The sequence below is a fragment of the Pangasianodon hypophthalmus genome, chromosome 18 (genome assembly GCF_027358585.1).
Source record: "Pangasianodon hypophthalmus isolate fPanHyp1 chromosome 18, fPanHyp1.pri, whole genome shotgun sequence".
Taxonomy (NCBI): domain Eukaryota; kingdom Metazoa; phylum Chordata; class Actinopteri; order Siluriformes; family Pangasiidae; genus Pangasianodon; species Pangasianodon hypophthalmus.
In genome coordinates, this window is record NC_069727.1 from 19,160,370 (window position 1) to 19,185,454 (window position 25,085).

A 25,085-nucleotide genomic window follows, 5' to 3' on the forward strand; every position below is an offset into this window, starting at 1 on the left:
CTGCCATTTCCCCACACTGCTCCATGTCACGGACATCCACATGTACATGCTGAGCTATATGTTAAACAAAACTGCAGATGTGGTACATGTGTGACCTGAAGCACAGAAATAGCTTATACTTGAGCCTCTCTCTTAGCTAATTAGTATTATAGTCAGGTCCATAAGTATTTGGATAGTGACACAATTTTTGTAATTTTGCCTCTGTAATAACTAACAATCATAAATATTAGGATTATTTTTAATACTTGGATGCAAATCCTTTGCAGTCAATGAAATCCTTTTCAGTAAGTGAAAAGCAGCTCATTTGGTTTGAGGTCATTGGATATTTAAGAACATTTAATTTCTTAAGAAGCTCTTGGGTTGCTTTAGCTGTATGTTTTGGGTCATTATCCAGTGCTGTCCTATCAGTTTTGCAGCATTTGACTGAATCTGAGCAGAAAGTAAAGCTCTATACATGGTATGCATGAGCCCTTCCTTTCCTTCTCCATGCGCGTCTCTTCCAGTCATTCTGGTACAAGTTCATCTTGGTTTTTTCTGTCCAAAGAATCTTGTTCCAGAACTGGGCAGGCATTTTTTTTTTTTTTTAGAGGTTTTAAGCAAAGTCTAATCTGGCCTTTCTGTTCTTAAGTGTTACCAGTGGTTTGCATGTTGAGGTAAATGGTGTGTTCTTATTCATGAAGGCATCTCTTGATTGCAGACTTTGACAATGATCTGTTGTAGACTTTGACAATGACTCCTCAAGAGTGTTCTTGACTTGGCTAGATGTTGTGAAGTGGTTTTTCTTCAACAAAGAAATAATTTCTATGATCATGGTGTATAGAGGCAAAATTACCAAAATTGTGTCACTGTCCAAATAATGACCTGACTGTATGCTATGAGGCTTCATGTAAATGGTTATACCTTGTCATGATTTGTGTTGTCTGGAGCCAGTATGGATGAGAGATAATTTAATTCTCGGGAGAAAGAGTGTAAATAAAATAAACTGAATTGCATAATGTTTCAACGACTGTACAAAACACAGAACATTAAGATATTTTATGACATTATTACAGATACTGACAGGTGACAAATTAATGTTATGCTGTGGGGTATTTATTTATGATGGCATGGTTTGGTGCTACATGTTCCCTTGGAGGAAGGAGTCACTGCAAGTCAATACAATGTTATTCTGACTGATCACCTTTATTCCAAGATGAACATTTCTATCCTGATGGGAGTGGTCTCCTCCAGGATGAGTCCACCCCCAACCACAGTGCATGAGCGCTCACTGCGTAAAAAAAAAAACCCTCTGGCTCTAGCAAATAGCCAAAATATTATTGCACATGTAATGTGACTAATGTTTTGAAAAGTTTGTTTGTAAAATCTGTACTGAGTTTTGTTTTTAGTTTAAAGGGGGCCCTTACTGTATAAAGTGTTAGAACACCTGTTGCACATTATCCATTGTTATTTATGACATTATGTCTATGTAAAGTATTTCATACAGACAGACTACAGATATCACACAGAAATGCAATTAACTGTTGAAAAATAAAACAAGAATGAAGTTATTTAAGTGGCAAGGTAAAATGTTTTATTCCTCATGCTCACTTTGTTGTTTCAAGGAAAAGCTGATTCTTGTGAAAGCAGTGTATAAGAAGAGTGTAAATGCCATAAAACATCACACACAGAACAAAATACAAGAACAAAAGAGGTGTTTGGAAAAGAAAACACGATCCCAAACAGAAGCTGAGGTCAGACAGGAAGAGCCTGTCCAAGTGACGTATTTAATCTCTGTCTGCGTGTCTGTATTTCCTATTATGGCTGTGCACACAGCAATCAACGTACACTACTGCCACACTAAAGCAATGCAATACATAGAGATTTGTTTCAGTTCTAAAAAGGAGCAGGCAACTTTTATAGTGTAAACTGAAGAAAGCTGTTTACTGATGACAAAAGCCAATGTACTTGTTAGTGGTGTATTTAATACAAAAATGTATTGGAGGGGGGAATGGTAGGCTTTAGGTGGTGCTGAAAAGCCGAGTGTGTAATTTATGCAGATGTGTATGAAGCACATACATTCTAATCCTCCCCATCTGGGCCATGGCACTGCAGCTTGGCTAAAAGCAATATATGACAAATGCAGTGAGCTTTTGTTGACTGTAGAGCTGAAAGAAACCATGGAATTACATGGCACTTTGCAATTTGCAGCACCCATAATATTCAGTGAAACCTAAAATGCCCGGAAAAGGAAGTCATTGTGACATGTTTGCTGTCTCGGCGGTCAAGGTGGCATATGCTGTTGGGCTAGCAAACCCAAAATTGTTAACACACATGGGGAAAAAAAAACCCACAGAGCAATGGGATGAAATACTGGTTCCTAGTATAATTTGATGAGCCACAATATGGTTTGAATATGGTGCTCTGACTGCTTAGCAGAGTCCTGGAAATTATCTCTGGTACATACATTATAAAACCATGCCCTTCTCAGCAACTACTTAAAGACACACAATTCACTGTATATCATTAGTCTACCTGTGAACCAGCATCAACCCTTGTCTTCTCCCACTCAGACCCATGTTAGGATTGTGCAGAGGCTGATGATTAAACTACAGTTGGAACCAATAATTTAGAGTTTTGCTGGTCTGTGATTTAGTCTAGAACTCAGCAGATCTCTTTTTTTATTCAATACAATACTGATATAGTTCTTATATAATTTGCTCTTAGTTATGCAAAAGACCAAAGATGTGTTGGTGGCAGACTTTAAAATAAGCATGCTTACTACACGATATGAGCAAAATAATAGATTGTAAATATACTCGTAGTTATGATACTACAAATATGATGCCATTATTTCCTACATTTAAGAAATTCTTTAGGGTACTTATGTAGTATATATCACTTATTTTATTAATTTCAAGAGAGAAAAAAAGATGCTGTTTACAGAAAACTATTTGTAGGTGATTTAAAACACTCCAGGACATGCTGTTATTGAAAAATAATCAACTTTTTTCAGCAGGGTAACAGTAATCCTGCTTTGCATCAGGCCACATCACACTATCACACCACTGATTATTTTCCTGTAAAAACACATCCAGTTGTGTTTTTCTAGATCACACAGAAAGACCCCAAATCTCCCCAACCACTCCTGGCATATCCCTGCACCACACCTCATCTTCCCTTTAGTTCAAACCAATGGGAAACATTGCAGTGACAAAGCATACATATGCTGATAAAATTCTTAAATATTGGCCTGCATTAGTGTTGTATTGTGTCATGGATTCACTGTTAGTTACGATGTATGATCGGATAGCAACCTCACCACTGACTTTTTCAAAATGAAAATGCATTTCCTAAATGCATTTTGGAAACCACCCTAAATCATACCACAGCAACCTCCGTTTCTCGTCCAGGGGATGTGGCCTGCACTAAAGCCTTTTGGGTGTCCAATCCGCTACTGTTATAAACACGTTACACTGGTACCTCTGCTACCATTCCATGTTCATAACGTTATCATACACGACAGCTATCAAAAACACAGAAAAACGTGGCATTGGTGACTCTAAATGAAACAAATATCTGTTTTTGGCAATGCTACACACTATTTTTTATTTTTTTTGGTAAGTAATATTTCTGGAGTGTCAGCGTGCAGCCTTTCCACTCAGACCAGCTTGTTTTCTGCTGATAACGACAATGTGATAAATACTGACAATGTAAGAGATTATATGGAAGAACATCATTCACAAAAATATCTCTTTTTTTTTTTAGTTTTCAGAGCAATTTGATATTTTTTGCTTCGTTTGGGTATACAAGGATGTGCACACTTAAAACTTAAAATCGTTCCACCCCTAGCCTGGATTGTTTAAACCAACACTGTAATGCTGTGAATGGATCAGGAGAATGTATGAATGTAAAAACTGAATGTTCAAAGTTTCTTCCTCTGGCTTAAGGGATAAAATTATAAATTTAAAATGTATATGAGGAATTTATATATTTCTGTAAAGCTGCTTTGTGACAATGTCCATTGATAACTAAAATAATTTAGTTAAAGGGCAGTAACAGTGTATATTGTTCAGTCTGTACGGTGTTGACTGTCGCTCACAGAATCCCTTTCAAATCTGAGCATTGTTTAGAGACAAAGTCTGCAGAGATAAGGAGGAAACAGAAGTTGGACAGGTCAGGACATTACTGATCCGCTCTGTTAGTGGCTTTTAAACCCTGTCTCAATAACACAGCATGACAGCACCACCAGGTAAAGTCAGTACCGACCCTTTAGTCTATAAAATACTGCTTTTACAACAAAAATGGCTTATACACCTTCTAGATAAGAGCTGTGGAGAAAAACCATAACAAGCTTTATAAAGCCTAGCGTTAGGTTATCTGTAGGATATTGGACAGACACAGCTGTTTATGTTTAAACCAGAACTAATTAAATCCAAATATCTCTACTTGTCCAAACTAGATCTAACTTTAACTGTGTTTGTAAAACCGGATTAGATCTAACTTTAACTGTGTTTGTAGCAAAACACGGGAAAGCACGTTAAATAATTGAAGTATCCCAAAATACTGGGGAGGTGGATAATTAGTAATACTGATTAAAATGACTGATCAAAAGTCCTATATAGGGGAAAAAGTGCAAACGTCCATTTAATCTTCACAACTCCAATCATAAGAAGTGACTCACCTATTCCTTTTGAACTGACACACGGGAGTCGATTTAGATGAGATTATATATAAATATTCTCCTACGTTTTATCCGTTTTTCTCTTCTCTCCAGTCGCCCCCTACTTCCTTCATAGTCATTTATTTCTTTTCTGCACGTGAGAAAGCAGACTGCTGCCGACTACGCGCTCCTTTCAGAGTTTCCGAGCGTCTTTCTGCGCATGCGCCAAAGCAGCAAATCAAAGTTTTCCAAAGTTCTTAATTGACAACTGCGCATGCGCATTTTATCCAGCATGGGTTTCCCTTTCTTTTATATATATTTTTTGTCATGTTCTGAAAACGAGTTTTTTTTTTTTCATACATTCAACTAGCAACACTACACATTTTCTGTAGTCTACGTTTTCTTTTTTACAGACTATTTTCAAGTAAATGGCTCCCTCTTGTGGTCGTGTAGGAGAGCCACATGTAATCTACATGTACACTATACAGTATACTACAGTCTATTTGGCACAACTACTTTGTAGCTACACTTATTGGCAATTATTATCAGGTAAACCTACATGGGTTTACTGCTGATATTATTTGTAGGACCACTACTGATATCATATGAATCATGAGCCCCTCTTATATCAGGTGCCAAACACATATTACAAAACATTTCCAAGAGCCCTAGGCCTTTCAGCCAACACAAAACAAGAAATGTTGAAAACAACCTTTTAAATTAAATCAAACTCCACCCCCCACCCCCCCCCACCCCCCCCCCCCCCCCCCCCCACACACACACACACACACACTTTTGTATGCCAGAAAAAATGATGTTTATTGTATACTGCCATGTTTACTGAACCAATTAATCATTTCTTTTAGTGTATAGCCTATACCTTCGTCTTTCAGCTTGCTTTGACACAGAGAGAGAGAGAGAGAGAGAGAGAGAATGAATAACAACAAAAAATATTGATAACATTGATTATCTTTTTACAGTGGCACATGTCAAGGGGTGGGATATATTAGTCTGCAAGTAAACAGCCAGTTCTCACAGTTGATGTGTTGGAAGCAGGAAAAATGGGCAAGCGTAAGGATCTGAGTGACTTTGACAAGGGCCAAATTGTGATGTCTAGACGACTGGATCAGAGCATCTCCATAACAGCAGGTCTTGTGGGGTGTTCCCGGTATGCAGTGGTTAGTACCTACCAAAAGTGGTCCAAGGAAGGACAACCAGTGAACCGGTGACAGGGTCATGGGCTCCCAAGGCTCACTGATGCATGTGGGAAGCGAAGGCCCGTCTGGTCTGATCCCACAGAAGAGCTACTGTAGAACAAATTGCTGAAAAAGTTAATGAAAAAGTCATCTCTCTCTCTCCCTCACTCTCTGTCGAGCTACACATGCTACTTCTGAGATGCCAGAGATGCCAGTGATCCTGACCCCTTCTGCTCCTCCTCGCTGCCTGACCCATCCTGATGCCCTACTTCTGGTTGGAGTTCTCATCAGTTGAGTTCGCTCGCTGCTGCTGGGGCCCCATATGGACGGCCTGAAGAACTGTTTGGATTGCTGGGGATGGTGCCACCTGGGGGCTGTGGAGATGGCTTGGGGATCTCATATGGGGAGCTGTACTGTAATGGCTTGGGACTGTGATTGCTGTAGTGGCTTTGGGGCTGCGGTTGCCACGAGCAGCTTCGTACTCAGGACTCCATCAGTGGACAGTGGATAGATTTTAACCAGCCGGACTTCTTGCGAAAACTGTGATGAATTTATTGGTTGCACATATAGTACACAATAATAGAAGGGATTTATTTATAATCGCACTATCCGTTGCACCCAGATGAGGATGGGTTCCCTTTTGAGTCTGGTTCCTCCCAAGGTTTCTTCCTCATATCATCTCGGGGAGTTTTTCCTTGCCACCGTCGCCACTGGCTTGCTCATTAGGGATAAATTCACAGTGATAAATTCAAATATTTACAATAAATTTTTGTGAATCCATTTATTTCTGTAAAGCTGCTTTGTGACAATGTCCATTGTTAAAAGCGCTATACAAGTAAAATTGAATTGAATTGAATGCTGGCTATGATAGAAAGGTATCAGACACACAGTGCATTGCAGCTTGCTGCATATGGGGCTGTGTAGCTGCAGACCGGTCAGAGAGCCCATGCTGACCCCTGCCCACTGCCGAAAAGCACCTACAATGGGCATGTGAGCATCAGAACTGGACCATGGAGCAATGGAAGAAGGTGGCCTGGTCTGATGAATCACATTTTATTTTACATCATGTAAATGGCTGGGTGCGTGTGCGTCGCTTACCTGGGGAAGATATGGCACCAGCATGCACTATGGGAAGAACGCAAGCTGGCGGAGGCAGCGTGATGCTCTGGGCAATGTTCTGCTGGGAAAACTTGGGTTCTGGCATTCATGTGGATGTTACTTTGACATGTACCACCTACCTAAACATTGTTGCAGACCAGGTACACACCTTCATGGCAATAGTATTCCCTAATGCCAGTGGCCTCTTTCAGCAGGATAGTTGTTCAAGAATGGTTTGAGGAACAGGACAAAGAGTTAAAGGTGTTGACTTGGCCTCCAAATTCCCCAGATCTCAATCTGATCCAGCATCTGTGGGATGTGCCGGACAAACAAGTCTGATCCATGGAGGCCCCATCTCACAACTTACAGGACTTAAAGGCTCTGCTGCTAATGTCTTGATGCCAGATACCACAGCACACCTTCAGAGGTCTTGTGGAGTCCATGCCTCGGGTCAGAACTGTTTTGTTGGCACAAGGGGACCTACACAATATTAGGCGGGTGGGTTTAATGTTATGGCTGATCGATGTATAGTGATACAGGAGTGCGCATATGCACGTGGGAGGCATTTAATGACAGGAGATGCAAAACGGCACAACATTTTCCAGGCTCATTTGGCTTTGCTTAACCCTTGAGTAGGCCAGATGTTAAAATTATTATTATAAGTTTTTCATATTAAATTTTACAACCTGTATTATACAGTTGAATTTGAGCGCTGAAATAACCACCCTTAATACAGGTTTTTTAATATTTGAAAACTGAATGACTGAATCTGAATTTGTTAACACAGAAAAAATTATTTGAATATAGATACTTGATTTTTGACTATGGTGGAATATTTTAATCAATTAGAAAATAATCTTATAAGAATATAAGAGAATATGTGTGTGTGTGTGAATCAAGAAAGCTAAGACAAACTGATGTGACTCTAGCTTATGGGAAATCACTAAGCACACAATTCTCATTCAATTGTATCTTTTTAGTCAGTTCTCATGAGAAAGTAAGCTCTCTCTACTGAAGTACATTAAGTTTGTATCTTTTTTCACCAGTCTAACGCTTGTGATTTCTTAAAAAGTGTATTGTTAATGTTTATGAAGAATGGCAATCAGTATAAACACATTTTTAAAAAATAAACTGACTGAGTTCGTGCCACAATTAAAGAGAAGATAGAGGGACAATGAAATAATTGTGGCAAGAGGTCAGGGGTGTGATTAAAAGAAAAAAAAAAGAGAAAACTCCAGTGAGATCATTGTTTTAGAAATGTATAAAAGCATGAGCCACGACTGTGTAAATCAGATGATCTAGACATCTCGGCTTTGCTGGTTTTTGTCAATAAAGTCTGAGTTTTGGCATCCACAACCCTTTGACTTTGAAAAGTTATTTTTCTTTTATTTTGGACTAAGAAAATATTCCACGACAGTACTTCAACAGCAAGATAGAGCCCTGACCTCAACCTCTTTGGATACCTTTGGGATGAAATGGGACACAGATGGTGAACCAGGCTTTCTTGCCCAACAACAGTGCCTGACCTCACTAAAGCTCTTTTGGCTCAATAGGCACGAATCCAAAAACACATTCCAAAATCTAGTGGAAATCCTTCCCAGAAGAGTGGAGGCTGTTATAGCAGCAAAGGGGGGACCAACTCCATAATAATGGCCATGGTTTTGGAATGGGATGTTCAACAAGCACATGGCTGTGAAGGTTTGGGTGTCCACATACTTTTGGGCATATACCATATCAGACAGCAACAAAAGTGAACTATGTCCACTGTCGCTTAAGTATGCTACCAAATTTGTCCACTAGATGGAAGACAAACTCAATTTTTGTTCTGCAGTCAAGCAGAGTAAGTACAGTCATTTTTGTGGAATATTTTTATGTCACTAAAAGTCACTTAAATTACTAAAAGTTATTTTGAACAAATACATTTCCTCCTCCTCCTCATCTGCCATCTCCTCCTCCTTCTTCTTCCCCCATTTTCAAGTTTCCTCAAATTCTCCAGAAACAATCTTCCTCTTCTTGTCCTCCTCCTGCTTGTTTTCCCCATGCTCATGTTTCATTCCATTGTCCAAAAACATTATTCTTCTTTTTGTCCTCCACTCTGCCTTTGTTTTCTTATCTTTTTCCTCCTCCTCCTCCTCCTTCTTCTTCTTCTCATCCTCCTTATCCTGCTTCTTCTTCTTCATTCTCTTCTTGTCATCCTCCTTATCCTGCTTCTGCTTTTTCTCTTCCAGGATTGAACTAAACTGAAACAACATCAGCAGGGTTATTGGCTTTTACTTGTACAGACATTTTGATCTGTCTTTGTAATTTCAATCCTGCTCTCATGTCATTATCAGTAACCATAAATAATACCAGATAGTATTTAGTGACTAAAATATCATTATGCCTGAGATTTGTACAGCTCTGAAAAATGAAACGTGACTATGGAAACCTGTACCATACACTGCCTTTTTTTTTTCAACAGCCGGAGACTGTGACCTGTCTGGGTCAGGATGTCTACCTGAGAGAGCGAGAGGTGGACACAGTTGAGCTGTACACAGCAGGAGCTGGTGAGATGTCACATTTCAAAAGTGCTCATTATATGCTTAATGGCTTTGACTACCCTTCAGTGGTCAACGAGTATTGAAGAAACAGCTCAAAAGTAAATGTTCAGAGCAGATACAACAGATGAATGGAGTTATTGTGTGGCTTCAACCTTCACTTATCAGGAACAAGTGACCTTTCCTGTACTACTCATGTATTAAATAGAAGTGGACTTAATGTTCAAATGTTCTTGTTAAATACAACTCCAACAAGTGTGGGTTTGAGTGGTATTTGGTATGTAAAGTGTTTTACCTCAGCACCAGGTGACTGACATCATTACTCACTGCATTCAATTTCATGAAGGCACTGAACCCCTCATTAGAACAAACTCACCTCGTATTAGACCACGTTTTTCATGTCATTATTTTCTCACTGTACATCCGTTCTAGAGATCACTGTCTATTACAGTTTCTGTTGTGATTTTGTGATTTACAACTGACAGCAGGTTAATTAACAGCCATCTGAGTCAGCATTTGTATTTGAATTTGTGCTAAGATGTGTCTAATGCCTGAGAACACCTGAAGAATTATGAGCTTGGAATAAAATAATAATAAGGTCTGAGTTCATTTCAACATGACCTGGTGGTAAAAACTGATCAGGAAGCTTCTCTGTAATGAGGTTGTTCTCCCTGTATGTCAATTATGTTGCATGTGCACAGACAGCCTCTGCAAGAATAGACTATAAATGAATCAAAGGAAGCAAAGTACTAGCCTGATGGATTAGAAGATAAGCCTAGAAGCCAGACAAGCAACACCGCAGAGCCCTTTGTTTACTAATCTTGACTAGTTCTCAAAGTAGAGTGATTTTTAAAAAAAAATAATTACAGTGGTAGAAACTATAATGCACCATTATCGAAGTTATTATATTTATTACTGATGTCTTCTAGTTATTAGCCTGTTTGACTGGTCTTTGAATTGAATGGGTTTAACCCAAATGTCAATAACTCTAAAACCTATAAATTGTTATAACCAGTGAGGGGTTTGGGACCCAGAAGCAGAACACAGACACGAGAACAGAAGGCTATGAAGAGGTATTGAAGAGGTAGTGAGGGTGGAATGTGTGAGGAAGGAGTGTGGCTTGAACCCTGGTGGATGATATGAGGCGTCCCCACGGGGAAGGCGAAGCAAGGCTGGGTGTAGCGGAGTGCAGTGCAGGCAGGCTGGGTGAAACATGGACCTAGAGCACAGGGGGGAAACAGGATTGCCCGTGGAACAGACACAACGCAGCAACGAGCTGAACATGAACACAAGAAAGGGCCTAATCACAGGTACCATGCTGGTAGCCGGAATGATGAGTGGCTGGAGAACCGGGGTTTATGCACTGCAGTCTTAGGAGGAGAAGGGAAGCAGGTGCGTTCACTTGGATCAATCAGGAAGAGGCCAAAGCGCAGCACCATACACACACACAGAATGAGAGGGAGAGAGAAACACAGCAAACACGAAGAAGGGGGGAAATAGGAGATCACACGGGAATGGGGAAACCCGGGAGCCTAGCCCGGGCCATGACATTAAAGAACATCAACATGGACCTAATATGTTCTGTTTCGGGAAAGTTCAGGAATAAAAAGCTCTTATGGCTTCAAATAAAAAGCCACTGGTGTACAAAATTGGGGTTAGTTCCCTGACCTAACCACTAGACCAGGGGCGTTTCCTCCGAGGAGGCAAGGGAGGCAGTGTCTCCTCAAAAAATTGGATGAGAAAATAATCGATACTGCACAAATAAAACGACGCAAATATTACTAAAAATGACATTAAAGTATAAAAGTCACTCGTTTTTATAAAGTAACACTGTCCAACAGCGACACCCGCAGGTACAGTTACAGCAGAGGCTTGCCTCCCCTCAGCCCACTGACTTATTACAGAGACCCCATAACGCGCCGTGGGTTTAGTGGGGGGTCATTGAGAATGAATGGGGGAAAGTCACGTGAGAGGAGGCAACGCCTCCATCGCGCTATAATTGGATGTGATAGGTTATGATTGGATGTAATAGGTTATGATTGGATGTGATCGGTTATGATTGGATGTGATCGGTTATGATTGGATGTGATAGGTTCGTTCGATAAATCCCGCCTCTTGTTTTCGTGCGAGCTCTCGGCCGGAATGGACGAAATGATGGCGTACTGACTAATTATAAAGTAAGTAAACAGCTCACCAGCTTAGATATCTCTGCTTTGTGTCACGTCAAAAATGAAAACTTGAAATGGCCTGAAAACGTGATAACTGTTAGTTTTTAGTGAGCGGAAAAGTGTTTCCAAAATATTGTTCAAATTGTTGCTGCAATAATTGTTAATTTAGTTATTATTTTGGAATAAATGTAAAAATGCATTAAAACACTATGAAATGTATAATTAGTATTAAAAATATTAAATAAAATTAAAAAATAATAATAAAATACAAAGTAGAATTATATTTGTTCTCTCTTTTTTATGTAATGTTTATATACATACATATATATATATATATACTGCCTCCTCATTTTAAAACACCACCGCATGCCACTGCACTAGTCCTCCAGGGACCTGTCCAGGGATAGATTATGTTCATAAAATAAACCTGCACTTAGGGGTCTGTGAAATGGATTTTGCAGTTAAAGGGGTCCCAGTTTGAGTAGCCTTGCTTTGTCACATAGGTGTCACACAGAAACTTTAAAAAATTACACATGAATTCATAAAAAAGAAAGTATACTTTAGTACATTTTAAACATAGATCTATCCATGCATTGACTATTTAAGCTAAATTGAGACAAGTGTACTTCTAAACTAATTACAGTTTCTGAGTGATGTTGTGAAGATACTTTAATTATTACACTAGCCATGTAGCCTACTTAATACTGTACTTGAAAGTGGTATATTGACTTCATGTTTGTTCAGAAAAGTCACAAAAAGCTCTGATATACCAGGGTGAGTAGGAGGCCATCTTTGACTTTAGATTCTCCTACAAAGGTTTTGAATTCATTAAATAATTCTTGCTTGTACTTACATTTTTTGCAGTAATTTGTTTTGTCATTTATTCACTGATTAGTTCATGTAGCCATGTTTGCATTTTAAGAATGTGGATAGGCAAAACCACAAAACATACAGTAGCTGTCTGATAGAATTTACCTGTGAGTGTTTTCTGGACGTAGATTAACAAAGTGCTGTTGTGGGTTGTTGTGGAAGCTTATAGAGGATGCTTGACTTTGTTAAATAAAAACATTGACCTTAGTGAGACAATTCATCATTGTAGCTCTACACTGAAAGCCCAGGTTATTCTGCCTGCCTTTGCCTCTGCCCTCAGTCTATTGCACTGTGGGATGTGAAAATAGCCGTCAAAAAATATATACATTCTGTTGTGCTTACAAAGGCCCTGATCACCAAAGATGAGTTTTGGCAGCATTGGATACCAACAAAACACTCTGTTCACTCTTCAGTGAGCACCTTATATCAGGTAAGTGAGATGGTGAGTTACACTGACTATGAATGAGCACATTAGCTAGGTGGCTAGGGCTACATATACTAAGCTATACTAAGCTAAAATTTTTTTCACACATTTGTCAGTGAAAGAAGTGTGCATAGGCTTCAGTGGGTTTTCTCAATAATAACTATCTTCTTGTATACATATGCATATCTACCTAGGGTACACAGTTCACAGGATAGCTTTAGCTCACAAGTAACGTTAATGGATTACATATGTAAATGTCCGTGAATGTTCGATTTGGCAATGTCTGTGCTGACTTTAGTGCTGTATTTATTTTTCCTTGGACTTGTTACTGATCAAAAACAATGATCAACATTTTTTGTAGCTATTGTTTCACTGATGTTTTTTGAATTTTCCACCATGTATATTTGGCAATATATATTTTGTATATGTATATTTGGCGAAACTGTATAACTATAAAATTGCAGTTGTTTTTATAGTAATATTCTCTGTTATATTGCTTACGTAATCAATGCAGTGCTGTAAAAATACAGTTTTGCTGTAAACAAGCAAAAACAAGGCAACTCTGCTGCAACAAGATCTATTGAAACAAATTTAAATTCTTCTATTGACATAAACAGTACTTGGAGTTGTTTGGATATCTAGCAATATAATCAATCTTTTAAAAAATAGTAGTATATGAATATGAGTTGTAATCTTTGTTATTCTTTAGCATCTAGGCCTCAGGAAAGAAAAGAAGGACTTAAATAGTAACTGCACATCCTGAGACTTCCTTGTGTGGGATTGAAGGGAGAGGGTGGACTTCTTTGATGACTAGGTCTGTTTTGACATTCCAGGAACAATACCTACTTACTGCTTCTAAGAAAAGTGTAGCTTAAAAAAGCCACTTTAGTGGAAACATTGTAGGCTCCAAAAAAAGTGTCCACGTCATGGAAGGCCACAGGACATCTTTTAATTATGTCTAGTAGCTGGCAATTGGGGAAGAGGAAGCCCTATCATGGCAGGAAAGATAGGAGATGCACTTAAAGGCACTGGATCAAGAGAGCAGCACTTAAAGAGAGGACTCTTTAACAGAAGTGGAGGTAGATTACCCTGTCACTACCTCTATGTCTTTTGCTTTTTTAATCACACCATGCCCTAAAATTGTGCTATTCTTTCATTTTCACAGTAAAATATATCAGTAATGCTTTATATAAAGGGCCTTCATAAGCATTGCATAAATCTTTGCTGTGGTATAAATTATTTTAATGCTACGAAGTGCTTAAAAAAAATTAAAAATTATTTTATGCTACGAACTAAGTAGTAAGATTTATGAATATCTTATGTATGTGCTATAAAGGCACTATGTAGGTGCCCTTCAAATAAAATGCTACCGAAGAATCTTTGAATGTTTTCAATAAATTTTAATTTGCTCCTGAACAGGAAATCAATTTACATATGCAATCATGACATGCATATATTGCATTATTAGATAGTCTAAGTCACTTGAATTGTGACAGAATTTTACACAGAGCAATGAGACAATACAGTGTGGAGTGACTCAAGCCATGACTCATATTTATGTAGTTAGGATGTCAGTGGCTAAAATTCAAGCTGTTTTCTTTTCCCTTTCTTCCTGTTTCTGCGTCACGTTGACATCTAGAGTAGAGCACATTTTTACTTCAAGTAACTGCAGTTTGCTCATGTTATTTGGTTCCCTCTTAATTTCACTTTCATTTAATGGATCAACTGTATTAAGATTGACTGCAATTACTACCGAGAGTCAGCTACAGTATACCTGATAAGCAACATAAGCAGATACTTGCAGATCGTTTAGTTCTCAAGATTAAAAAAAAAAAATAGTTTGACTGCTTGTGTGTAAGTTTTATCATGCCTGTGTTCAAAACTGAGAGTACTGAACAGTAAGTGGTGCAGCAGGTAGTGCTGGTGCCTCACAGCTCCAGGGCCCCTGCCTCGAGCCTGAGCTCGGGTTACTGGCTGTGCAGATTTTCACATGTTCTCTACTGGTCCAAGCTGGTTTCTCAGGTTCTCTGCATCTAGGATAGAAAATAGGAAAAGACATGGGAGGGGGATAATATTATGCCATTTATTTTGGGTTTTTGGTTAGAAAATGGAGGTGGTACAAGAAGTAGCTGATCAGGATGGTTATCCCAAAAACTGTAACTTAATTACACCCTGAAAAAGGCATTAAATTGGGCCATACAGTAATTTATGTAGTGTATTTATGTAATTTACTAAACTTTCCTTCTAGTTTGTGGAAGCAGGGGCGTGCTTGTGTGCCAGTTTGTGAGTGGAGGGCGGAGCCGGAGGTGAGGAGTGCACACCTGCGGGGAGAGGGAGAGAGAGAGAGCAACGAGCCGTGTGTGTGTGCGTGCGTGTGTGTGATTAAAAGAGCTGAAACGCAAGTAAGTAAGTAAAATAAAAGTAAAATAAAGCGCCTTTTGAGTTGTTGCAAGCCTGTCTCCAGCTTCCTCACTTCTGCCCGAACTTGGGAGAGTTTCACATAGTTGTTTTTGCTATTTTTTATCATTCATCATCATAATTTTACATTACAACAGCTAGTAATCTAATCAGGACACTTTGGTAGAACCCAGTGAGCAAACTGTGCAACAGTAGCCTTAAGCCCTGCTGGCAGTACCTGGGGACTATGATTCCCATCAGCCACTGCACTTCACAAGATCACCTCACACAACTGCACCTGATTCACATTTCAGGTTAATTTCGGGCATTAGCATTGAAGTCACGTTTGCACATCACACGTTGTCTAGCATTTGTCTTTTGTTGCCGAGTGTACGATCTAGTCCGTGTACGTTCTTTCATGAGATTATAGTTCATGTTTGTGTATTTAGGTTTGAGTTGTTTGTTTAAAAATAAATGTAATCCAATCTTGCATCCCTGTCGCGACACTGTGATGGAGGAATGTAGCATATGGGTTCTACTGGATAGGTGATCTGTGGTCATATGCAAAGCCAGCTGCTGAGTGTGAAAACCAGCAAAAAGTGTCTAACTTGAAGGTATGAAGGTAAAGTGATCACATAAACTACATAATAGTGATTTCACATTCTCACTTGCCGGATGTCATCATACAGACTACATATACATATCATCATCATATAGATATTTTACTAGAGTTTCTGACCCTCTCTCTCTCTCTCTCTCTCTCTCACACACACACACACACACACACAGTCCTTGTGAGGACTTTCCATTGACCTAATTATTAATGCAGCTAATTAATGCTATGCCTACACCTAGATCTAACCTTCAGTAAGCAAAAGGAAAGCTTTTGGCTCTTTTAGTTTTTTAAATAAAAGCTTCAGTTATTGTTTAAAAAAAAAACAAAAAACAGTGTTTCAGCTGTTGTGTTGTTTCAAATATGTCCCCACAAGGCTACAGTTCTCAGATATTCCTATCATTGTGGGGACATTTGGTCCACACCAAAATAGAAAACCTCAATTACAAAGATTAAATTAAACTCAAAACCAAAGGGCTAGGAGCGTGGTTGTCAAATCGGGAGAGTCTTCCTCCTGTGTCCACACGGTTTCCTCTTATCTCCCACAAACATGCCAGTATGGCTATGCTATATTGCCCCTAGCTGTGAATAAGTGTGAATGAATAGGTGAATGAGTGTCTGTGTGTATCCACATGGTGGCCTGAGATGGACTGGTGTTCCATCCAGGGTGTATTGCCCCATTTGTGCCCCGTGTTCCTGGGATAGGCTCCAGATCCATTCTGATCCTGACCATGATGGAGCAGTTGCTGAAGATGAATAAATGAATGTTAAAACAACGTTAAGCAGCACATAGTGTCTTCCAAGATTTTGCAGTCTTTTTGCAGAGCCTTTCAGGATTGGGCATACAGGCTATCAAAATCAGAGGTTATAGATGACAAATTTGGGTGAATGTAATTTCCATTCTTGAAACAAGAGAAAAGATTCACAGGTCATTATTAGTTATAAAGGTCGTGCAGTACATCACATGGTGTTATACTGAATAGTGACACTTTTCAACATGATTAAAATATTATTATTAAAGCATTATTTATAGTACATTATTAGAGCTATATATAATAAAACTTACAATGAATAATTAATAACTTATAAAGAAAAAAAATTGCATCCAAAATATTGTTTATTACCAATATTTTGTGTTTTTAATTTAGTATCATTTAGACTTAACATCAAGCTGGAAATATTATGATAAGGTATACATGTTTGTATTAAATTAATGTTGCAGCACCAAAAGACTTTGGCAGTTTATGTTGAATTTGTGTTGAAAATCCACTGAAATGCAGTCAGCTCAGCTATAACACCAAATATAATGCAATCTGTGAACCCCTAATCATCTCCCATATTTGCAACAAATGAAAAAAGGTTGCCATGTGGCACTAATTCTGTCTGCATTTATCCCTTTAGAGAGAAAAAGTGTAATGTTGCCTTATTCATGAGAAAACCTTGTCGCAAGGTCACATCTGCTGTGTTTTTGACTGTGTGTTTGAAGGATGGTAATGGAATGTAACTTCACTTATTCTGCACAGGGCAAAATGACTTAGCTTACATTATCATCCAGCAGCAGTTAACCCATCTTATGTGAGCACATGATAAATATAATTATGTTTATTTCAGAGTGCAGATAAGAACACCTGCTCAGAGATTCTGTTACCTGCCAGCTCAAATGATTGTTAGCACATCAGAAAATAATTCTGCAGGGACATCAGACGAAATTATTCTAAAGGGAAAAGATATGAAAGCTGAAGCTGTCGCTGAATGTTTGGCTTTGATCTGAGGATCACAAACATAATATGTTTCTTTCTGATTTTAACATCAGAATTAGCAACAGAAACATAACTGACTTACAAGGTACCTCAAAATATGCTAGAGAAGCTTAGCCAGGCTAATGAGTTAGCCCAGAAGAAAATCGTGCCTTAAAAGATTGAATAACTTCATGTCATAGCCGCTAATACTACTGTCTGACATTCACTTAAAGCATGTTATACTTATTTTATTTAATTCCTGGCTATACTACTGTTCATGATAACTTGTCCCAGAACAAGCCACAGAAACATACCCAGGCTAATGAGTTATCTCAGAAAAAGCAACATGAACATATCTGGCTAACATATTATCTAAGAATAAGCAAAATAAAACATAGCCAACCTAACAAGTTAGCACAGGATAACCTAAAGACACAGAAATGCTAATTTACCTCAGAATTAGCAACAGGAACATACCTACCTTACAAGTTACCTCAGAATAAGCCAAAGAAAGATATCAAGACTCAGCCAGGCAAACAAATGTTACCTCAGAATATCAGCAAGAAAGAAAGGAAGGATCAGAAAGATCAGATAGTGATTATACAGCGACAAAATTACTCTGAGGGGAAAAGACATGAAACCTGGAGTTGTCTCTGAATATTTGACTTTGATCTGAGGATCACAAGACATATTTAAATTTTATGTGTAAACAATTCCTCTCAAATCATGATTTCTCCTTTCTGCACATTGCATTTAATTAGCATCATTGGAGGAAAGGTCATGAATGATTATGTTTAGGACGTGAGCTGACATTGGTAGTTGTCTTTTGTAACATTTGTGAAATCTGTATGAAAGAATTCCTATGGGTTTGGATGGTCACATTTGTGTGTTACCTTCGCACATGCAGGGGTTGGAGGTTCGAATCTCACCTCTGCCATGTGAGCGCAGAGTTTGCATGTTCTCCCTGTGGTCCAGGCTTCCTGCAACCCTGTGTAGGATATGTGGTATGGATTGATGGATGGGATGTAATACCATAGGCCTAGTAAAGAGACATCACAGTAACAGGGCTGTGTGGAGCTATAAATGAACATAATCTTTATGGTCAACACACATAGCATCATTAAAGGATGTCTGATATGAGCAGATTGTGAATAAGAGTCCTGGGATGAGCGCAGGACAGTCTTTATGATTACAGCAGCAGTGCCTAGGTAGAAATCTACAGTATCCAGATGACCTTATCCACTAAAACAAGGGAGAAACATGGGCATATTGGGCATTCAGAAGCTCTGAACAGAAGTAGAGCATCAGGATGAATCAGGCAGGTTTGAAGGGCAAGAGGAGACACAGCAGTAGAGGTGAGGATCTGGCACTGGCATCACATCAGGCAGCAGGAGTGCACATACAGCTCGACAGAGAGAGCGCGAGAACAGATTATTTGGTGTGTTCTTACTCTACAGTGGTCTACAAGGGTGTACTTTAAGATTAGGGTGCAAGCAGGGACTCTGGCAGGTCTAGATATGACAGCATAACTAAAAGGGAGTGCCAAAGGTTAACACAGGCATGAGGTCAGCCTGGGACACAAGGCTTGCTAGCACTCATGAGTGAGTGTGTGAGTGTAGGTGGCAGCAGCTTTAAAAAAATTTAAACAATTTACCAGAACAGTTTATTAAAACTGTCTCTGGCCATGACCGCTGTGAGATCTGTGCTTTTACTTGAGAGAAAATCACAATAAAATGCCTGACTGTAATAGGTTTTCAGCCTAGACTTAAAGATTGAAACAGTTTCTGAGTCCTGAAGAATAACTGAAAAGCTTAATCCATAGTTGGGTAGTTATTATTCTAGATACTAGATACTTTTGATCAAAGCAGGCATGACAGATGCTCAGAGGCTTGTAGCAAGTCTGATTAATATACATATATACTACAAATCAATATACATATATACTACAAATCAATATACATATATACTACAAATCACTTATGCTGTATAAATTGTGTAGACGTCATATTTATTGCCCACGCCCTCTAGGAGTGCTTCTTGGACACTGAAAAAAATCTGTTGCATCCATGCTAGGTCAAGCTTTCTGTCAGGGATTGTAGGTGGGTGGCAGATGCAAGTGCACAAACAATGTACAAACAAAACAACAAAAAAAACTGTGGTTTGCACTATGCAAAAAATAGTGGTATTAACAAGGTATAATGAGACACAGGTGAGAGTGACAGGTGACATGTTACATGCTGGGGCTGATGGGCAATGTAGTTCAGCACCCACTGGCACTACCATGACTTTTAAGTTGCATTTTTTTTTGTTTGTTTTATTAACTTCATGCTTGAGAAAAAGATAGGCTGGTGAGGGAACAACCTTTTATAGCTGCTATATTTAAGTTATAGATAACATAATAGGAACTAACTTATTTTGTGGATGAGCCAACATATTAAATGTAACTATAAATGGGTAAAAGTATGATGTGCCATATCGTTGATATATTAAAAATTGCCAAGTTGTTGTGTATAAATGGTATAAACCATGTCAAGATGTGCTATTATTACATATTACAATGTATAATACAAAGTGCAGTTTGTGCCATCTCACTTCAAATCAAATATCAATGGACGCCAAATCCTATTGGATCAGTAATCCATTTCTTATATTACCCCACTGAACTTCAAGAAAATTGAATGCTACCTGCTACCTAGAATTTCAACTAAACAAACATTACTGACCAAGTTCTGAGGTCAACACCTGAGGTGGTCACTCACCTTTATGGAAAAGTTTTATGGGCAGGACTTTTATGGGCAGCACCAGGCTTGTGGATCATATATGAACAAATTGTAATTGAGGTCATGTCTTTCAAATTTCTGGGATCATGTACACTCATTTGGGAATAATCACCTGCACCATAAAATTGGCAGCAGCAAATTAACCTTCTGCATTGTCTTTAAATATGGTCACACCCAAAAGAACCTTCCTTTCACCAAACATCTGTAGCAATCCAGGTTGGAAAAGTCCCTGAAAACATCCTTCATTTTATCCTACAGGCAATTTCTTCACAATATACAGTCTTACTGGTGTCATCTCAAAGTCTTCTGTTCTGATGATTCCCAACTCACTCTTCCTTGTGGTTTATATATTGGAAATATAAGTGTTTCCACTGTTTGTCAAGAAGTGTTCCCTGGGATCGATTCTTTATATAAAAGTAGAATTTGTCTCAGATCTGGTCTCAGATGTCATAGTTGTGCTTATAACACAGATATACTGTATGTATGTGCTTAAGTCAGATTTGCTGCCCTGTTCCCTACCATTATTTACAGTGTGGTTCAAAAGTCTGTGCCCAACAGTGAAAATGCTTCTATTTTTCATTCATAGGAATACATAGGAAGAACAGTCTGATTTTGGAGTCCGAGTAGAATCTTTAATTGTGACTTTCTCCCTTTTCATTTTTTGAGGAAACCGGACCTTAAAAACTTGTAGCTGAGATGCAGGCAAAAGAGAAACATATTTCAGAAACATTAACATATTTCATATTTTAGCAAAGTCTATCATTTTCAGAACTATATATATAAGAAAATATCCAAATTTCACTTAATATTCAGATTTCACTATGTGTCTACTTTAAATTTATGGCTTTCTCAAACTAAATGCCAATAAACTAGTTTACTCTAAATCTCTGCCAAAAATCAAACCCTTGAATAAGTCAAAGTCTTGGTCAAAATTTAAAGCATTTCTCAAAATCTATGTAGAATTTTTTAAATGTATACATGTGTGTATGTTTGCAAAAGTATCCATTTTTACAGTCACCTGTGTTTTTTAGCCTATTTAGTAAAGTGATGCTGAAATAGTGGTCCATTTAAGACCATGGACTATTGCGGTGCAGCTCTGCATTTATGTACCAGAAGAGGTTTTGAATAACTTTAAGTTACTCAAAACCGAGCTGGAAAGAGAAGCACAGTGAAGTATAAAGAAATCTGTGCACCCAGTGGGCAGACGCAAATGTGCAACTGGATGATAATGGAAATAATTCTGAATGTTAAAATATTATATTAAAAAAATACAGTATGTACGTATAAGCAATCTGGAAGCTCATCCATTCGAATGGCCATACATTAATATCATGCCTTATAGAGAAAAGGTCACACAAGAATATTTTGTGTAAGCTATGCTCATTCTGTGCTAAATACTCAAACATTTTAATCTTGATATATCTGCTTTACTTTTTAATCTAATGCAAGTAAAACATACAGTTTAGCTTAATTAGTGGAATTCTTTAAGGTAGAAACGGGATTCTCAGTTACACTGTGGGAGTCAAGGATACTTCACTGTTTTCAGTTGAAAGACATTTTCTAGCCCTCAAATAATATAGGCGTGAATAAATGCTAGCCTTGCTATTTAATATTATATTTCTGTCATAGACCATTGTGTGACCATTCATTAAACCACTGAATTATCCAGTATATGTATAATTAAATATGTTTACACAGCACTACTCTTCTGATACTTTTTTATTTGGTTGATTGAGATGGATGGTTATGACTGATGTATTTCATTGGGGGACATGTTAGGTTGTATAAATTATTGATGTGTACCAAGTCAAGATTAATGACTAGGAAACTCAAACATAAAGATTTGCTGTATTCAATAGAAACACAGCTGCATTTTTGACTGATGTTTTATTATTCATGATCAGGAATTTAAAACTGGACAGACAAATACAAGGCCAGAAGAAAGTGGGCAGAACATGAGAGGGATGTGTTGGTCCATCCAGGATTTTGGCCAAAATAGTCACATATGGAGAGGTGAAGCTGACCTTAGAACAGCAGGATGGGCCAAGGAGCCAGGACACAGGCAGATCAGATTTAAAGGAATATGGAAAACAAATATCAAAAAGACAGAGTAATCCAAAACTTTTCAGCAGGCCTTTACTTCACTGCAGGTTCTTACAATTTGTATGTATGTGCAGGATTCCTCCCAGCAAACACAGAATGTTTCCATAACATTGGTATTTAGTTCTCCTTTAGTTATTTTTTGAAAACCATTTCGTAATGTTCTGTTTTGGTTAACAAAGTCTGTGCTGTTCCTGAAATGTTGTGGGAAGGTTCAAGCACATCTTTCTCTTGTTGTTATATGACAACTGACAAGGAACATTTGCCACATGTTGCTTTTATGTAGTGTTTGTTGTAATGCAAGGTGTGACATATTTACATAGCCAGCATAAAGCTGCTGTATACAGCTTTAAGAGTTCAAGAGAGGGGATCTGGTTCTCTTTTGAGATATCCTAAACACATAGTAGAGAGAGACATACACACACACTAGGACAAATAAGTGCTACATGTGGTTAATATGCAGAGGAAGAAAAAGATGGTAAAACAACACATTTAGAGACACGTTGAGCCCAGGTGGAAGATTTGCTCCTGGCAGAGTGTCTATTGATCCTGCCTGGAGGGGAAGCTGGTGGTTTGTAATTGAGTAGATTTGTAAGCAAGGCGTGAAGGCATCTATAATTCTCTGGACTTGCGAGAACCTTTTTGTCATTTATCAAAGCACATAGTCTTATGTGTTGTGTAGCCATTGAGCCTACACTTCAGCATGTGGATGGGGTATTGTAGGGGCTGCTGGGTAATATGTGTTGAAGATTAAAGATTGAAGATATCTAACACCTGTTTATAGTTTATAGAAAAGGTCAACATTTAATGTTGTGTAGTGGTTTCCCATGCCACCACACATTCTATAATATTTCCAAAGATATATACAGTACAACTTCATAAAATGTATATTGCCAAATATTTTAATTTAATATACTTCTACTCCATTTATGCATTTTTATGGAAATATAAATAATGAAAATACAACAAAGGAACCTATTTTTATTACTATTATGTTTATGTACACTTCAAAATGTGCATATACTGTACCACATGGTATTCTATGTAAATATTATAGCATATATTGAAGCATATACAGTATTTACACCAGTCTGCCATAACATTAAAACCACCTGCCTAATATTCCCCATTGTGAGGCCAAAACAGCTCTGACCCATCAAGGCATGGACTCCACAAGACCTCTGAAGGTGTGCTGTGGTCTCTGGCACCAAGACATTTGTAGCAGATCCTTTAAGTCCTGTAAGTTGTGAGATGCGGCCTCCATGGATCAGACTTGTTTGTCCAGCGCATCCCACAGATGCTCGATCGGATTGAGATCTGGGGAATTTGGAGGCCAAATCAACACCTTGAACTCTATTTCATGTTCCTCAAACCATTCCTGAACAATTTTTGCAGTGTGGCAGGGTGCATTATCCTGCTGAAAGAGGCCACTGGCATTAGGGAATACCATTGCCATGAAGGGGTGTACTTGGTCTGCAACAATGTTTAGGTAGGTGGTAAGTGTTTACTTTACTTTTTAATTTACTTGTCAGTATCAATATACATTGACAACCATTTGACTGAATGTGACTAGCTGTATCCATATTTAGATTGAAAAAAGGCAAAACATTTGAGTTGTGTGAATTCTGGCCTTGCCATGGTGACTACTAGCTTTGTAACTTTATCTTGCAGCTCTGCTAGATAATTGCTTTGCTGCTCTGAGGCAGAACAAATCCCAGTTGTGTTTTAATATGGATACAGCTTCAGGATTTGTCACTAGTTTGGCTGGATATTTGCCTCTTCTGACTTGAACAACAGACAGTTTCTTTGAGGATAAACCATTTAAAAAGCTGTCTAGGGATGGTGAAAACTTGAGCATATTTCAGGGTAGATTTAGGTTGAGTAGAGTCCAAGGCAGTAAAGTAGCACTTGCCAAATGCTGCGGCATCAGTGGGATCATCACTGTGTATTTTTCATCTGGGAGAGAATACCGTATAAGCCTTGTGGGATGTTGCAATACCTCATTTACTCCAGAAAAAGCGCACTTCTTCACTGGGAATTTAGAGACCATCCGCTCCTGATAGAACAACAGTCTGAGCCAAATTACTGTAGGACAATTTCTTTTGCCTGAGACTATGGAAACCTGAACATGAGGAGCCAATGCAGCTGTCCCTCTTTAAAGTTTGGCTTGCAAAATCTATTACCTTGATGAGTCAAGAGGGTTTCATCAAAGTAAAGTAGATCTCTGAACATTTCTGCAATGAATACAATTCGTTGACTCAAATTCCCACCTCATTCTTGCAAAAAGTATACTTATTGACTTGATGAGTTTGGCTTGCAGCACCGTCACTGTGAATAACACAACTAGCCTTTTTTTTTTTTTTTTGCTTTTCCAAAACCATTTACAAACTGAAGATATCTTGATCTGGTGTATTTATGCATGTAACCATGGTTCTATGACTGACATGAGGACCATCAGGGCGGATTTCTTCTGAATTAGTGGAGGTTTCCTGTTTGCCGTTTCCTTGGCGAGTACTAATATATA

The 25,085-nt window shown here is 38.4% G+C and overlaps 1 protein-coding gene and 2 long non-coding RNA genes across 5 annotated transcripts in view; 1 reads left to right on the forward strand and 2 right to left on the reverse strand.

Annotated features, from left to right (window-relative positions):
• ppfibp1a (PPFIA binding protein 1a) overlaps positions 1-4,862 on the reverse strand; it is a 36,290-nt gene extending 31,428 nt beyond the window's left edge. The window contains exon 1 of the mRNA XM_026922869.3: positions 4,661-4,862. The gene's annotated coding sequence lies outside the window, so the exon portion shown is untranslated. The remainder of the gene's footprint in view (positions 1-4,660) is intronic.
• Positions 4,863-11,436: 6,574 nt separating this feature from the next.
• On the forward strand, positions 11,437-15,507 carry LOC113532041 (uncharacterized). Of its 2 annotated transcripts, none has more exons than XR_008304806.1 (3): positions 11,437-11,647; positions 12,855-12,938; positions 15,181-15,507. It is a non-coding gene; the product is annotated as an uncharacterized LOC113532041 (long non-coding RNA). The 2 variants fall into 2 exon arrangements; XR_004580000.2 differs by lacking the exon at positions 15,181-15,507 and adding an exon at positions 13,642-14,313.
• LOC128321210 (uncharacterized) overlaps positions 14,328-25,085 on the reverse strand; it is a 49,376-nt gene continuing 38,618 nt past the window's right edge. Inside the window, exons 2-3 of one of the 2 annotated variants that reach the window (XR_008304804.1) lie at positions 18,575-18,720; positions 14,494-14,965 (exon numbers count right to left, since the gene is read on the reverse strand). This is a non-coding gene — a long non-coding RNA (uncharacterized LOC128321210). Of the gene's footprint in view, positions 14,966-18,574; positions 18,721-25,085 lie in introns of both variants that reach the window. The other variant, XR_008304805.1, reaches the window with a different exon arrangement.